The sequence below is a fragment of the Chinchilla lanigera genome, unplaced genomic scaffold (genome assembly GCF_000276665.1).
Source record: "Chinchilla lanigera isolate Chin_1 unplaced genomic scaffold, ChiLan1.0 scaffold00006, whole genome shotgun sequence".
Taxonomy (NCBI): Eukaryota; Metazoa; Chordata; class Mammalia; order Rodentia; family Chinchillidae; genus Chinchilla; species Chinchilla lanigera.
In genome coordinates, this window is record NW_004955407.1 from 34,651,506 (window position 1) to 34,666,828 (window position 15,323).

General features: G+C 40.6%; 1 long non-coding RNA gene across 1 annotated transcript in view; it reads right to left on the reverse strand.

Moving 5' to 3' along the window:
* Positions 1–619: 619 nt before the first annotated feature.
* LOC102003412 overlaps positions 620–15,323 on the reverse strand; it is a 79,980-nt gene continuing 65,276 nt past the window's right edge. The window contains exon 4 of the long non-coding RNA XR_001231192.1: positions 620–834. This is a non-coding gene — a long non-coding RNA (uncharacterized LOC102003412). The remainder of the gene's footprint in view (positions 835–15,323) is intronic.

Sequence of the window (15,323 nt, forward strand, 5' to 3'; positions counted from 1 at the left end):
TCACTCTGTGGTCTAGATATGCTCAGCTTTCTAAGGTATGGATTTCTTGGGGATCTGATCTGATTGTCTTCAGTTTTCTATACTGTTCATTGAAATTTCAGGCTCAGTTCATTAAAATTCCAGCATTTTTCAATATTATATCTCTTCTGGGTCTCCAGTAACTCTACCCTACCAGATATCTTGAAGGCATCTGCCGTACAGAGCTTAGTATTCAACCAAGAACTCAAGAGGCCTGCGCTAATACCTGAAACTCCTTCTCTGCACAGTCCTCTTCTCTTCAGAATTCTGAAAAGCAGTTGTCATTGTTGAAGATGCCTCAGACTTCACCCTCTTTTGGTCTGCCAGGGTCTCTCTCCATCCCATGTATCACAGTTTTGAAAGGCAGGACTCTAAGATGAACAAGGGGCTCACTTTGAGTGTTTCTCTTCCTTTGAGTAGTGTAGTCTTGCCTTAACTATAAAATCCAATACTTGATAATAATTGCCTTATTTTTTCTCAGCTTTACTACAGGGTAACTATTTCCAAAACCCATTAATTCATATGGCTGTAACTGCAAATCTTATTTAACACTTTGTTAATAATTTGCATAATATTTTATAAGGCTTATCAAATGCTGGAGGCATGCCTGAAAGACAATAAAGCAAGGGCAGTACAGTATTTGGCTTCTGAACAACTACATGATTTTAAACAAGATACAAATTCCCTCACAAGGCTGGGTGTGTAGCTCAGTGAGAAGCTCTTGCTTAGCATTCTGGAAGTTCTGGGTTCGATCTCCAGCATGGACTGGCGGGAGGTGAGGAGGACTCTATCATCCAAAATTCCCTTGCCTTAAACCTACAAAAGCAGTACACAACAGAAACAAGGGGTTTATAAGATTAGACACTCTGGCATATGACAGACTCAGTGTCCCATGCTTAGTCAATAGCAAGTGCTCAAAAATTTTTAATGTCATAATTGTTCATTTTGCTATTATATGTTATTATTACTAATATTTTCCTAAGAAATATCTGAATAGGCATAGATGATTATTAAATTTTAACAAGATTTGAAAAAAAAAGAACTTTAGCATATAATAGATACAACTGTAAAGAGTTATAACATGTTAAAGAGACCTCTAAGGTAAATTTGGGTTTCTATGAGAATTCATGCTTCTTTACACCAATAGAGTAGTATAGCAAAAAGTAGTCCATGGTATCTATGTATATCCTTTCTCATTTGCTCAGCACTGTAGTGGTTTTTGTGTTTGTTCTTTAGGAGACACTATGATCCTTCAGGCCTAGAATAACATTGCATGGAATAAATGTTTATCAAATGGTATGAAATAAATGAATGAATAAAAGCAAATGTAATTTGGATGTAACGTTTCTAAAAGCTTTGCATTTTGCATTATGATCCAACTTGGTTCACATTTTCAGGATCATCCTATCCTTTGCTTGATCCATTTCTGTTGTTTCTCCTCACAGATCCCAGGATAAAAATGTAAAGTCAATATGCATGGTCCCCCAGTGTGTGAAGATGTAAGGGATAACCAAAGCGATATAAATAAGATTTCTACGCGCAGGCCTGGTGAACTGACCAGCACTCAGATCACTTCTCCCAAGCCAGGACTTGTGTTTGGTACATATTTGGTGAGTCTCGCTGAGCCCATAAACAGTCAGAACTGCATTTTCCTTCTTCCTCCCTAACTGCCCTCCTTGCTACTCTTGGGCTTTGTGTCATCTCTATAGTTGTTCTGTAATGCATCCTCTGCCGCCAGTGGTACTGTGGTTACAGGTAGTCTTCCATTTTGCTTCAAAAATCACCATTCTGAGAAGGAACACTTCTCCACTGTTGGTAGGAGTGTAGCCTGGTGCAACCACTGTGGAAATCAGTGTGGGGATTCCTCAGTAAACTAGGATTACAGGTATCATTCAACCCAGCTATTTCTCTTTGGGGCATTTTTCCAGAAAAACTGAAAACATCAAATCACAGCGACATATGTGTACCCATGTTTATAGCGATACAATTTGTAATAGCTAAATGGTGGATACAACCCAAATGCCCGTCAACTGAAGAATGGGTAATAAAGATGTTGTATTTTCGTATAATGGAATATTACTCAGTAATAAAGAAAGATACACTCGAGGCTTTTATAGGTAAATGGATGCAACTAGAGACCACACTCATAAATGAAATAAATCAGACTCACATGTGTAAACATTGTATTGTCTCCCTAGTGTAAGAAATTGAAAGAGTAAATAAAATCTGAAAGGTACAATAGATATTGTGAAAGGGAAAGAAACTGCTCAAAAGGAAATAATATATACATATATACAAAGATAGGTAAGATAATTGTACTACTAATTTCTATTGGTTTATTGAAAGGAACAGTTAATGTTTAAGTGATCGATATTATATACCTACATCTGGTTATCTGACTAAGCAGCTTGAAGACAGCAATATGTAATGCAACAACCATTGTCAATTTCCTATCACCTTGTTTGAAATTCTGTATCATTTTTATTGTTTTTGTGTTTTGTTTATTAATTTGATTGTTCTTTTCTCTTCAAAATAAGAAAAATTTAAAAACAAAAATCACCATTCTGAGCTGGGAAACTTACCCTCATCTTCATTTCTGTTATTCTGCATTAGTGATAGCAAGGGGCGTTTGTATTAGTTATCTACTGATGCATAACAAATAGTCCCAGAACACAATAGCTTAAAACTACTATTGGGGCTAGGGATTTGGCTCAGTGGCACAGTGCCTGCCTGGCAAGCGCAACATCATGAGTTCAATTCCCAGTACCGGAAAAAACAAACAAACAAACAAACAACTACACCTATTACATTGCACACACTTTGTGTCAAGATTTGAGTAGCAAAGGACCTACAAGATATGACTGAAATATATGGTGAATGTTTAAATTTTAAAAATTTATCAGAGTAAAAGGCATATTCATTAATCCCCCTCTAAATACTCCCCTCTCTTTGAACACACTTATTCTATTGTTCTTGCTGCTTTCTGAGGCAGTTCTGAAAGTCCTTTTTCATGTCTTTATGAGATGTGATCAAAAATTCACTGAATGTTGTTGCCGTACATCATTCAAAGGAAAGACAGGCCCATAAAAACATTATAGTGTGTCCTCTTCCTCCTTATTCACCAGATCTGGCACTGTGTGACTTCCAGCTCTTCCCCAAAGTCAAAATGACCATGAAAGGTAAATGTTTTGGATTAATTTAGGACATCAAGGCAGCCATGACAGAAGACAGCTTTCAGAACTACTTCATAAAGTGGTGATAACAATGGGGGTAAGTGTGTTCAAACTGAGGGAGAGAACGTAGAGGGGTGTTAATGGTAGTGCATCTTTTATTGTAACAAAATTTTTAAAAATTTAAACATGCACTGTATGCTTTGATCATACCCATATATTTGGTGCTTTTCACTTATTTTTCTCCTGAGTTTACAGTTGAAGCTCTAACTCAAAAATATCTACTGGAAAAAGTGCTGGCTTAGACTTTGTGTGAAACAAAGTCAAGAGTGAGAGAAAACAAACATAAGCAAGGAAATTTAGTGTCATGTGATAAAAGACCCGACTGGGAGTATGGAAGAGGAACAGAGCAGCTATTATCAAACATTTCATGAACTATCATGTAGATGTATTTAGCAGTATTCCATAGGGCAAATCAGGACCCATGCATGGGAATGACAAGGAAGACTTGGCTCACTATAAGGGAAAATATTAGTATTGTGCAAAGGTGACAAGTGCTGCAGAGAGAAAGGGCCAGAGTCCCATCTGTGGTTGACTACCTGCTACTTGTGTTTCAGGGACGATCCCAGGGCAGAATAACAGTGTAGACTGATCTATAAGGTCATTTTTAATGTAGTTATGTGATCCAATCAATTCCAAGCCAATTGCTAATCAATACTAATATCAAAACAACTCCAGTGCTTACCTTTCTACTACCAACAAGATCACATCAGTGTTACCAGTTGTCTGAAATGTTGCAAAGGCTTCCCTGAAGACCTCCTCACAGGACTTTCTCAGGTCAAGTTTCCAGAGGTCTGTTCTACTCACAGCAGTGCTCCATAACCACTGCTCCTTGGTGGTCCTCTATTACCTTAGGGAGAAAGTGCAGCCTCCCTAGCCATAGAAACCGAGCCCTCAGCCCCACTACCTGACTTCTCTCTGTCTTTTCCATGTGCACGGATGTGACTGGACTCCTCATCATTCACTAAGTAGGGAGGACCCATGACCACCTCCAAGCCGGTAGTTTGAGCACAAAACACCAAGCTGGGGACCCTGGCTCTGCCATTAAGGAGGGGCCTTCCTATTTATGGGGTAGGATGCAGTGCAGGCAGGGCAAACTAAAATGCAAAGTTTCAATGTGCTGGGAGTGGGAAGGAACATGGTGACTCCTGTCTCAGAACATGCAGGGAAATTTTCTTGAAGAATTTGTGGAATTTAACAAATTGAGACGGAGCCAGGACTCACTGTACTTTCTGGCTGCAAGAAACAGGCATTTCATCCAACCTTTCTGAAAGAGGAAAGGGGTTCTACGAGTCATCAGTACTAACAGTCAATGTTAAGAGAACCCAGCCATGTCCACTAAATGAAATACTAAAACATGGTCATGGAATGATTATATATTTCAAATGTTATGTTAAACAAACATATGTCTTTATACAGACACGAATATGTAATACCTCACTAAAGATACTGTCAGAGGTCTGAATGTTGAGCTCCGCTCTGAACGTGCAGTCCAGGGGAATGCGCTGTAGCTCCCCAGCCCCAAGACAGATCAGGAGTAGAATTTGCAACTGTGAAGAACTGAGACCAGACAGGTGCTTCACAAAAAGGCCCCAGACTTCCTGGAACACAATGGTATACTGTAGTCATCTCCACTTTTCCCAATACCAGAAGCAATCCTGTCTTGGTATCCCCCTTCTTATTCACGACCTCCCAGGGGATACTGGGACCACAAAATAATGAACTCTGTAAATCCTATTTCTCCCATATAGACTACTTCTGCTAACATTCAGTTGATAAATTAGGACAGTAGTAAATTAACAGCCACAGCTAATAACAAAACAGAAAAAAGTATGACAATATAAAGTAGCAACAGTTATATGAGTGTAGTCCCTCTCCCTTTGCCCTAAATACCTTAGTGTGCTATAAACATCCTTTTCCAGAGTGTGGCCGACAATCGTTCACTGGGTATAACTGAAAATGTACAGGTGAAATGTAACATTGTGGCACTACAAATGTGGTAGACTTAAAAACACCAGGATAGACGCATACCCATGTTTATAGCAGTACAACTCGTAAGAGCTAAATTTTAGAAGAGTCCAATATACCCATGAACAAATGAATGGATAAGGCAAATGTAGTATTTATATATCAAAGAAGGATAAACTTGAGTCCTGTGTAGGAATATGGATCTACTTGAGACCTAATGTTAAGTGAGATGAATCAAAAACACAAGCTTAAATATCACATGGATTCTCTTATATGAGTAACCCAAAATATAAATATATTTTTTAAAAAATGAAAGACAGTAAGAAACAGGGTGACAGTTCACTTGCAAACGAGAAAGGGACTGGAGAAGGGGAGGGGGAGGGGGGAAAAGAGAATGAAAGGAAGAAAGATACGTTGATTACATGTACCTACCCCCTAAAATGAACACAAGCATCATATACTGCAAACATGTACTAGCAGTCATTTTTCAAAGAAAGAAAGAGCTCCAGGGGACAGAACCCTTCTCTAGTCATGTAATTCGGGCAGGATGCCCCACAGCTGAGGTCTTGGGACCCTGTTTTACATTGAGGGTTTGACCAAGGTGCTCTTTGAGATGCCTTAAATTCTGAATCCAAATTGTGTCAACTTCCTAGGCATAACTAAGTGAGAAGAAAGACCCCACTAGCATAAGAATTAAAGGTATGCTAATTTGTTTCCTTTTTTAAAAAAAATATTTTAAACCAGTGTTACCTTGCAAATTAGCAGAGTAATATATATATATGTATGTTGATAACTTACAAATTATCTCAAAATCATTCGCAGTCTTGCGAGTATGCATTTAACCATCAAATGGACAAACATAAGTTCACACACACAGAGTTCCTTTGGCACAGTGCTATCCAAGAGATGCAGTTTCCAGCCCTGAGTATCACATAGTTAGTTCTATAACCTCAAATCAAATTTCATTGCAATCTACTGGAAATGACTGTGGAAATTGCATTTGGCACTTTTTTATTCAATGTCAAGAAGGTGAGTCAAAGTTAAAGTACAGGTTCCATTGTTTAACAGTGTGTTATTTTTGTTAAAATTTGTCAATGCTTTCTAAAGATATTGTGACAGACAGAAAAGGCAACATGTCACCTAACAAGTTGCAGCAGAATTCAGCTTTGATCATTCCATTCTTATTACAGTTGGAGCTTTAAATTATGTGTTCAAAGCTTCCAGCTCTCTCTGTAAACCATTCAGATTTCTTATTTTCTGGCAAGAGTGACCTTTGGAATATGGATCCATCCAAGTTTGAAAATATCAAATACTAGTAAAAGTTCTTAGTAGAAGTTTCCAACTTGCACAACTTTCGGTTATGAGACTCAAAACATTAAAGCACATGTAAGATGATCATATTGCCTAATATAATACTGAACATAAGTGTTGATACCTAACAAATACATAGAAGAGTGATCTCTTCTTTTATTTTCAAAAATCAATTACTAGAAAAGGCATAGTCTCAATAAAGAAAATCACAGCTTTGCATTACTTCTATTTTGCTTGCTGCGTGAAAGTTGACCTTTTGGATTAGAAAATATTTACTAGAGTCAATTCACTTAAGAGCAAATCTCCATGGTTTGCTAAGTACCCTAGCAAATTATTTCGGAATATAGACTGGAAATACATCCAAGTACTCAAGCATACAGTAATTTATGTTGATCACTATGGCCAGCTATTACTGCTCAGGGCTCAACCCTCCATCCCGTGTCGAGGTGGGCAAGGTAATGAAGCATTAAGTCTGGCCTGGGCTGGAGAATGGGTCTCGGCTTTGTGCCCACGAATGAACGTATGGCAGGGCACAGCCAAGCCGACAGCGTCTGGCATTTCTTCTTGGCGGCTGCCACAGCTGACCTTTTTGAGAAAACAACATGTGAATGTGTGTGTATTCCAATCATTCAGCTTGAGCTCGGCCTTACAGATGTAAGGCAGCTCTCTGGCTTGTCTCTGGCTGAGCTTTCCCATCAAACATTGAAGGCTGACTCAAGATTTGAGACACACCTGTCACGGCGCCCTAACCAGCTGGCTGGATGTAACAAACTTCTCTCTCTTAAAGGTCGTGAATGGAGCTTCAGGACTCGCTAGCCATTTAGTGGTCTGGAGGGACATGTTTTAAATTACACAAGACAAGAGACCGCTGTCTACCAAGCAGCTGTCTTGGGAAAACATAGACCCACATCGCTAAACTCACTGGGTCTCTGAGAAGTTCCAGTGAGCTGGCCTACTCTCTTCACGGTCATTTCACAGAAGTACGTATGTCCAGGCTATAACTTTTTCTTGTTATCTAGATGATTATCTATAAGTAGGAGTATCTCTATTGGAACAGGAGATCAAGTTCAAGGGCAAAGCTGAGCAAGGCATGATGGGACAAGCTTGTAATCCCAGCACATCAGGAGGCTGATGCAGGAGAATCCCAAATATGAGTCTTGCCCAGGACTTATCTTAGAGAAATCCTATCTCAAAATTTAAAATAAAAAGGGGCTGGGCATGTAATTCAGTGCAAAGGCCCTGTGTTTAACCCCTAGTACAAAAAAAAAAAAAAAGGAAAATGTAAAGCTTGTTAGCTTTTAAATGTCTGGACATTCAACATGTCTTTATAAAGAACATTCTTTGTACTGAAAAGGAAAGGTAAACAGCCTAATTGGAAGGAGGAAAGAATGATTCTCTTGGGAGCCACAGTATCTGGAAGCTTTCACGGCTTCTTTTCTCCCCTAGAGATAGCTACAAACAAAACTGCAGAGTAAGTAAGACTGATCTCCAATGGTTCATGTCTCTTTTAATAATTTTTTTCTCCTGCATTGGTTCTATTTTTCTAGGATCCCTTACCTCTTCCCTTCCAGCAACATGTGTTGTGCTGCCTTATGGTTTATCAAAATCTTATCTTGGACAAACATGTCATATCAGTCACTCACACTTTAGTATAAACTGAGGTAGGTATCTTATCTTGATAATCCTGGTATACAGCATCTTCCTACTCTAAAAGGAATTGCAGTACTGGAGTAAAAGAAAAGATTAATTAAGATAGAGGTGGCATTTCTTAGTATCCCTGTGCTTAAAAACTTACTCTGTTAACACATAAGACTATTTATAGACCAACCCTATCTGATCCCTTGGGCAAAAGTTATAATACAATGAATTCTGGGACAAGAATCCTGTTGAGATGGTATCTGCAATAGGAATTCAGTGGAAGAAGCTGCCCTTCCTGATTTAAAAAAGCCCTGGAAGATTTCATGGAGGAAATAGGACTGGAGCTGAACCCTAAGATACACCTCCCAGGAGCTGCCTTTACTTCTGGAGCTGGAAGTAATTCATGGCGAGATCTAACTAGAACAAAGTGCATGGAAGGACCAGGCCAAGACACTTCAGCCATTGGAGTTTGGACTCTGCTGAAAAGATGGAAGCTCAGGCAAGCCCGGGCCTGACCCTGTGTTCTTTCAGAGCCACCTTGAAGATATTTACCTCTAGGCAGGCTTTGCCTACTGGAGTTGGATGTCCACCAGTCAGCGCCCCCTGTCAACCTTCATCTGTGAGGAACTAGGAGAGGCTGTGTAGCCCTCTCTCATCGGTCCAGATCCTCAGGATGGACCACAACAATGGAGGGTGGCAGTGACTGGGAGGGGCTGAGAGGGGAAAGCCACATGAGTCCCCAGGGTGCAGATCACATGATGCGATGTGGAAACCAGGGGAGGCACGGGGCAGTCGCCGGCACACTCTCACTGAGCGCCTCTGCATGCTGAGTGCTAGGTCCAAAGCATCTGTCTTGACGTCACTGACATGGAGTCAACAAAATCCACATGTTGAAGTTCCAACCTGTAGGGCCCCTGACCAGGGCCTAGTTTGGAAATGGGGCCAGTGCAGACCTAACCAGTTCCCATGCGGAGAGAGGGTGAGCCTCTGAGCCAGTGTGCCCAGGGTTCTTATCTAAGGGGGACAGCTGGTCCCAGCCAGGCAGGGAGAACACATGTGATGGTGAAGGTGGAGTTGAGGATGTGGCTTCCAGGGCCGCAGGACTGGACTCCAGAAGCCAGAGGAGAGCTTTGGAAACTTTCTTTGTCAAGACTCTGAGAAGAAACCAACCCTGCCTGCTCCTGGGCCTTGGACTGCAGACCGTACATGTCTGTTATTTAAATCACCCAGTCCTGGGTATTTGGTTGCACTGGGCCCAGGAAAGGAATCCAGCTTCCAATAAATGCTCACTGGGCCCTCAGAGACCAGCAGGAGCAGGGCGGGGGTCCCGAGGTCACTCTGGGGAGAGGTAGCGGGAAGAGCCATGGATGAGGAGTCAGAAGAGTTGGGCTTTGCTTCCGCGTGGCCTATTTCTGGGAGACCTCGGAGTCACCATGTTCCCTGGAATTGCTTTCCTAAAATAACATCAGAAATTCCATCTGCTGCAGCCGTCCCCCTGCTAGGTAACTTCTCGGGGAAGTTAAAGACCTGATATTACAGTGATACATGCATACCTATGTTCACAGCAGTACAGCTCGTAATAGCTAAATCTTGGAAGAGGGCCATATGTCCATTAACAGATGAATGGATAGGAGCTGCGGGTATAGCTCAGCAGCACAAGCACCTACCTGGCAAGCGCAAGGTCCTGAGTTCAATTCCCAGTACCAAAAGAAAAAAAATAGATGAATGGATAAAGAATGTGGTATTCACACACTGTGGACTACTACTCTGTCATAAAGAAAGAAAAACCTGAGTCATTTGTAAGAAAAAGCGTGCACCTTGAGCCTATAATGTTAAGTGAAATAAATTAGACACGGAAGCTTAAATATCACCTCTTTCTCTTCTATGAGAGACCCAAAGCATAAATACAGAGCAAAATAAAGGAACAAACATTAAGAAGGAGGAAAAAAGATCTTTCTCAAAGGGACTCAAGAGACGGAGGGTGGGGAGAGAATGAAGAAAGACTAAAAATGTGTCATGCACAGGTACCAGCTCCACACAAGGCAGGCACTCGAACCGTACTGCAAATGAGGATCAATAAAATAGTCTGTTGTCACCGTCTGTCATTTCATTTCATTCCTGTGTTGTTGCCTCTGGCTGCTCGCAGGACTGAAAGGTTCCCTCCTGATGAGTCAGGGCACAGATGTGAAACTCTCCCAACAGCAGCTGCAAACATCCCACAGGCCAGATGTTTCAGGAAGGCTTCTCTCTAGTGATGACTATTTGTCAAGAGCTGATTTTGGATACCACTGCCTGGTATCACCAAGGTTCTTTTTAACACAAGAGCAGCCCTTGGAAGAATTCCAGCACCCCTCTACCAGCAGGCTCAATTTCCCAGATGACTTTTCTCCATAGCAATTACCACCGTTTGGCGCTTTATACATGCATGATGATAATAGCAGCCCTATGAAGGCAAGACCTATGGGCTGCTTTGGTCATTTTGTATCCTCAGTGATAAGTGACTTAGGAGACATCCTGATCAGACATCTGTACCTGGCAGAAGTCACAGCTCCTGGGCATCTAGCCCAGAATTGAGGGCATGGTAAATGCCTGGTGAGTGTTGAGTGAATACATGATTACCAGAACATCACAAATTTACAGTGCTTATTGTGTGAGGGTTTTGTATGTACAAATATTGATTAAAAGATCCAGAAATTAGAAGGATCTGATCAAGTTCACATGAGTTAGAAGTGGGATCTATATTGTATGTCTTGATATCCATTCTAGAAGCTTTAAAACAACAGAACATCAGAAATAACTTCATAGAAATAAAGCACAGAAAGAAATTTATTTATATTCCCTACTGTAGAGAATTTCAGGTGAAGGCTCAAATTCCTCTTGAGGAAGGTGGTGACACAATTCTAAAATGTTCCCTGAGACTTCCTTTGGTGTCCACAGCCTGATCAAATCCCTTCCTCAGAGAGAGGGTAGGACCTGTATATGCAATGTGTCAGTCTGTGATTAGATTCCATAGAATGACAAAAGGGAAATTATTTGGGGTGGGCCTGAACTCAGCAGGTGAGATAGTTAAGACACTTTTCCCCCATTGGTCACACAGGGAAAGGCAAGGATGTATGTCTTTGTTAACCTGGAAAAAGCAGCAGCTCCTGTGCCATGAGCCATCTATGGGACACCCTGGCCAGGAGCAGCAGCAGGCAGCCCTCAGGTGCTAGGTGCTATCCTAGAGCAGTATCCGGTGAGGAAATGAGGACCTCTGTTATCCAGCCACAGGGGAAGGGATTTCAGCCAAAATCTTAACTGCAGCCTATTTGACCCCGAGCCGAAGATCCCACTGCACCTGCCTGGACTTCTCTTTATAGAAAGTGCAAAATAACAGATGGATTCTGCCTCAGGAAACTAAGTTGGTGGTATCTGGTTATGAAGCCCATGGTTAGCTGGGCCAGCTCATTTCTCAGTGACAGAAGATACATAAATAAAGGTTATGAAAGGCTGCTGGGTGGGGCTCACTATTGTTTAATTAACAGAGTTTGTTTTGGAAACAAAGAAAAAGGTTTTAGTACTGATTGTGGGGAAGGGGCCAAAGTACATTGAATACATTTAATGCTGCTAATCTGTGAACTCAAAATGGTTACAGTGATAAATGTCATGTTCTGTATATTTTATCACAACTTTTTTTTAACAAAACAGGATCACCAAATAAAGAAAAAAGACTATTGGATCACTTTGCTTCTTTGAGATAGCAGAGGAGATGCTTCTCGGACTCCTCACTATAACCCTATTTAAAATTAATTCTAATTAATTCTAAAAATTCTTCAATTTTAAGATGAATCTTATATTTTTCAAAGATTTTTAAAATATTCAGTGATAAATTCTGTAGTAAATAAATATTGAGCCTAGCTGACTTGTGTAGGGGGATTAGAAAAGTTAGTATAAATTAAACAAAGTAAAAAATAGGCCTAATCTTATTGAGGCAAGAGATTAGGGCAGGACCAGCTGACTTGGCAAGGGTGCGGCCTGTCAGTCATGTGGACCTAAGACACATACATCCAAGCCTTGTACCTGGGACCAAAGAAGGCTGTTTCAATTCTTCTGGCATGAAATCAAGCAGGTTTTTGATAGGGTGGCCCAGATGTCAACATGCGGATACACTAACCTTGTGGAAATTGTGATCTCTCTTTCCGTGACCCAGCCTCACCCTGAAAAGTATACTTCTTTTCCGAATTTAATTGGCCCACAGTTCCTCTACAGAGTATACTTCTTTTCCTACCTTTAATAAATGTAAAACTTTGCTACCTTTTGCATCTGTCTTGTCAAGTCTTTGTTCAGGACATCAAGAAGCTAGAAAGAATATCCAGAAGGAGCCCGTAGCACCCTAGAACTCCGATAACACTTTTAATGAAGATGAACTTTAAGGAGCTTTTTAAAAAATCTTTTTTTTATTTATTTATTTATTTATTTATTTATTTTACTATTTTCTTTTTTGGCACCAGGAATCAACTCAGTCCCTCACACTTGCCAAGCAGGTACTGCGCTACTGAGCTACATCCCCAGCCCAAAGTTGAACTTTAAACATAGGGGCCAGGCATGTTGGTGCATACTTATAATCCCAACAGTCTAGGAAACTGAGGCAGGAGTGATTACAAGTTTGAGCCCAGCCCAGCACCTTAGCAACATAGGGAGATCCTGTCTCAAAAGTTTTAAAAATGGTAATTTAAAAAGGACTGGTGGTACATCTTAGTGTGCAGGCCCTAGGCTCAATCTTGAGCATGGCAAATAAAATAAAATAGAATAAACTCAGAGAGGAAGCTGAGCAGACCTGCCAAACTGTAGAAGAGGAGAGCAGACAGCCAGGAAGCTGTGAGGAAGCTCTAGTCCAAGTCCAAGAGCCAGCGGCCTAACACTGCTGACGGGACCAGAAAGGAAGGCCCTGGGGTGGAGATGACAAGAGGCTGCCTGGGGACAGGGTGCTCGGCAGGGGCCAGGAGCATCTCCATTGTGCTTCCGGAGGGCGAGGGTCTTCACTGCCCAGCTCCATCAGCCAGTTCTTCCAGCACAGGTCCTGGTACTCTGATACGAACTGAGCTCTCCCCGGGCAGCATCCCAACCAGCATTACAGACTCTGGTGCTAGCTCCTCGCCCTTTTCATTGCCTTTTCTTTTTGTGTTTTTGAGGCAGGGTCTCACCATGCCGTTCATGCTGGCCTTGAGCTCACTGTGTAGCTCAGGCTAGCCTGGAACTCACAACGATCCTCCTGCCTCAGCCTCCCAAGTGCTGGGATTACAGGTGTGCACCACCACACCAGGCTTTAGTGCCTCTTTTAAAATAATAACTTTTTAAAATTTTTTGTTAGTCCATGTTTGCAGTATACAATAGTTATGTTCAGCATGGAGGAATTGGTACATGCACATAACACGTTTTCATTCTTCTTCTTTTTCCCTTAACCCAGGCCCTTTGCACTGAGCTTCATCTACAGCCTTCCTGCCTTCCTTTCTCTCTTCTTTCTCTCTTCTTTCTTTCTTTCTATCACCTTTCTATCTACCGTGTCTACATTGTGCAACAGTCTCACTAAGCTGCCCAGGCCTGGCTCGAACTCCCAATCCTCTTGCCACAGCCTCCCGGAGTGCTGAGATCGCAGGCATACATCACTATGTCTAGCTCTACTTTGCCTATTGCTTCCTTCTCACATTCTATGTACTGCCCTGCCCCTGAGTAGACTGTAATCGGCATCCTAATGGCACTACACAAAATCAGCATCATTTATTAGCTATGCTCAGTGCCCTCCTCTCAGGCTCAACACTTCACATTGTCCTTCTATTTCTCTCTGTAGCTGTATGGGAAGAGTAAAGAAGAGCTCTGATCAGAGTGCGTGACATCATTCCCAGTGTCTCACAGCCAGCGATAGTGGGTAATGCAGTTTCAACTCAAGACTGTCTGATTCCAAGATCTGTGCTTTCAATGAGTAGATCCCAATTATCTAGTAGTTCTGATCCTACGGAAATGAACTTTATGGTGGGTGACTATGCCTTCTTTGTGTAACTTTTCTTTCCAGGAAGAGTAAGTGGCAGTGGGCACTCAGAGACAAACAGAAATTTCAAATCAAGCATTTACATGCAAAGCTCTTCGGGTAAAAAATGATGGAAAATTACAAAATAATAGAACGCAATTTATTTGGTTGGTGTGAAGTCAGGCCTTCATTTGTAGCTTTCAATAAGCAGTAGAGATAAACCTAACAGAGCTCATTCTCCTGGCAGAAGATAGCACTGTTTCCCAGATCATTGGAAGTCATTCATTGTTGCCACTTGCTCCCTTAAAATTGTAAATCCAGTTTAACCGGAGCATCTCTTAACAAAATAAAATAATGAAAGGTGTCTCCAGTTTATACAAGACCAAACATAATATTTTGAGCGCTCACAGAACCATATATATATATATATATATATATATATATCCACACGTATATTTGTAACCCTAGTCCTGCAAAGAGCCTTTATCTCTGAGATATTTTGCAACCATTTCCATAACCTGGATACTGCTTGTAAAATTTATCTTGACATGCTAACAGATTTTCCCAAAGAGTTGCCAAGAATAATTTTATGTGGAAAAAAATGGTTTAACCTAGTTTTCTTGTATATTCAGGCAAAGACAGGATATACTTTTATACCTTAAGAAATAAGCCATCCAACCTTTTTCTCCAACATGCATTTAAACGTGTTTAGAAGAGGAAAGACAATTTAACTAAATTAAATATGCATTCTATTTTGCTCTGATTATCCTGAAATTCCTTACAGATGAGCAAATATAACTCTCAAAATATAAATTATCAAATAATCGTATAAGTGAAAACATTCTGATGTCTTTCAAAAATAACAGCACCAAATAGTTATTGACATACTGTGCACAATATTTTCTATACTTTGAATTTTCAAATAGAGAGTTACAATACATAATGTTTGAATAACTACAACCTGATTCTAAACAGAAATCATTTTCCCTAAAATGAGCTAATGCAAATATTTAAAAATTAATTTGAATATCTAACTACAAAAGTCTGATTCTAAATAAAGAAAATTTTCCTTGAAATCGTTCAAGTTAAGTCTTTCTAAACTGTGCTTGTAACTAAAAAATGTTTTATTTTTTTTTGTTTTTTTTTTTTTTTTT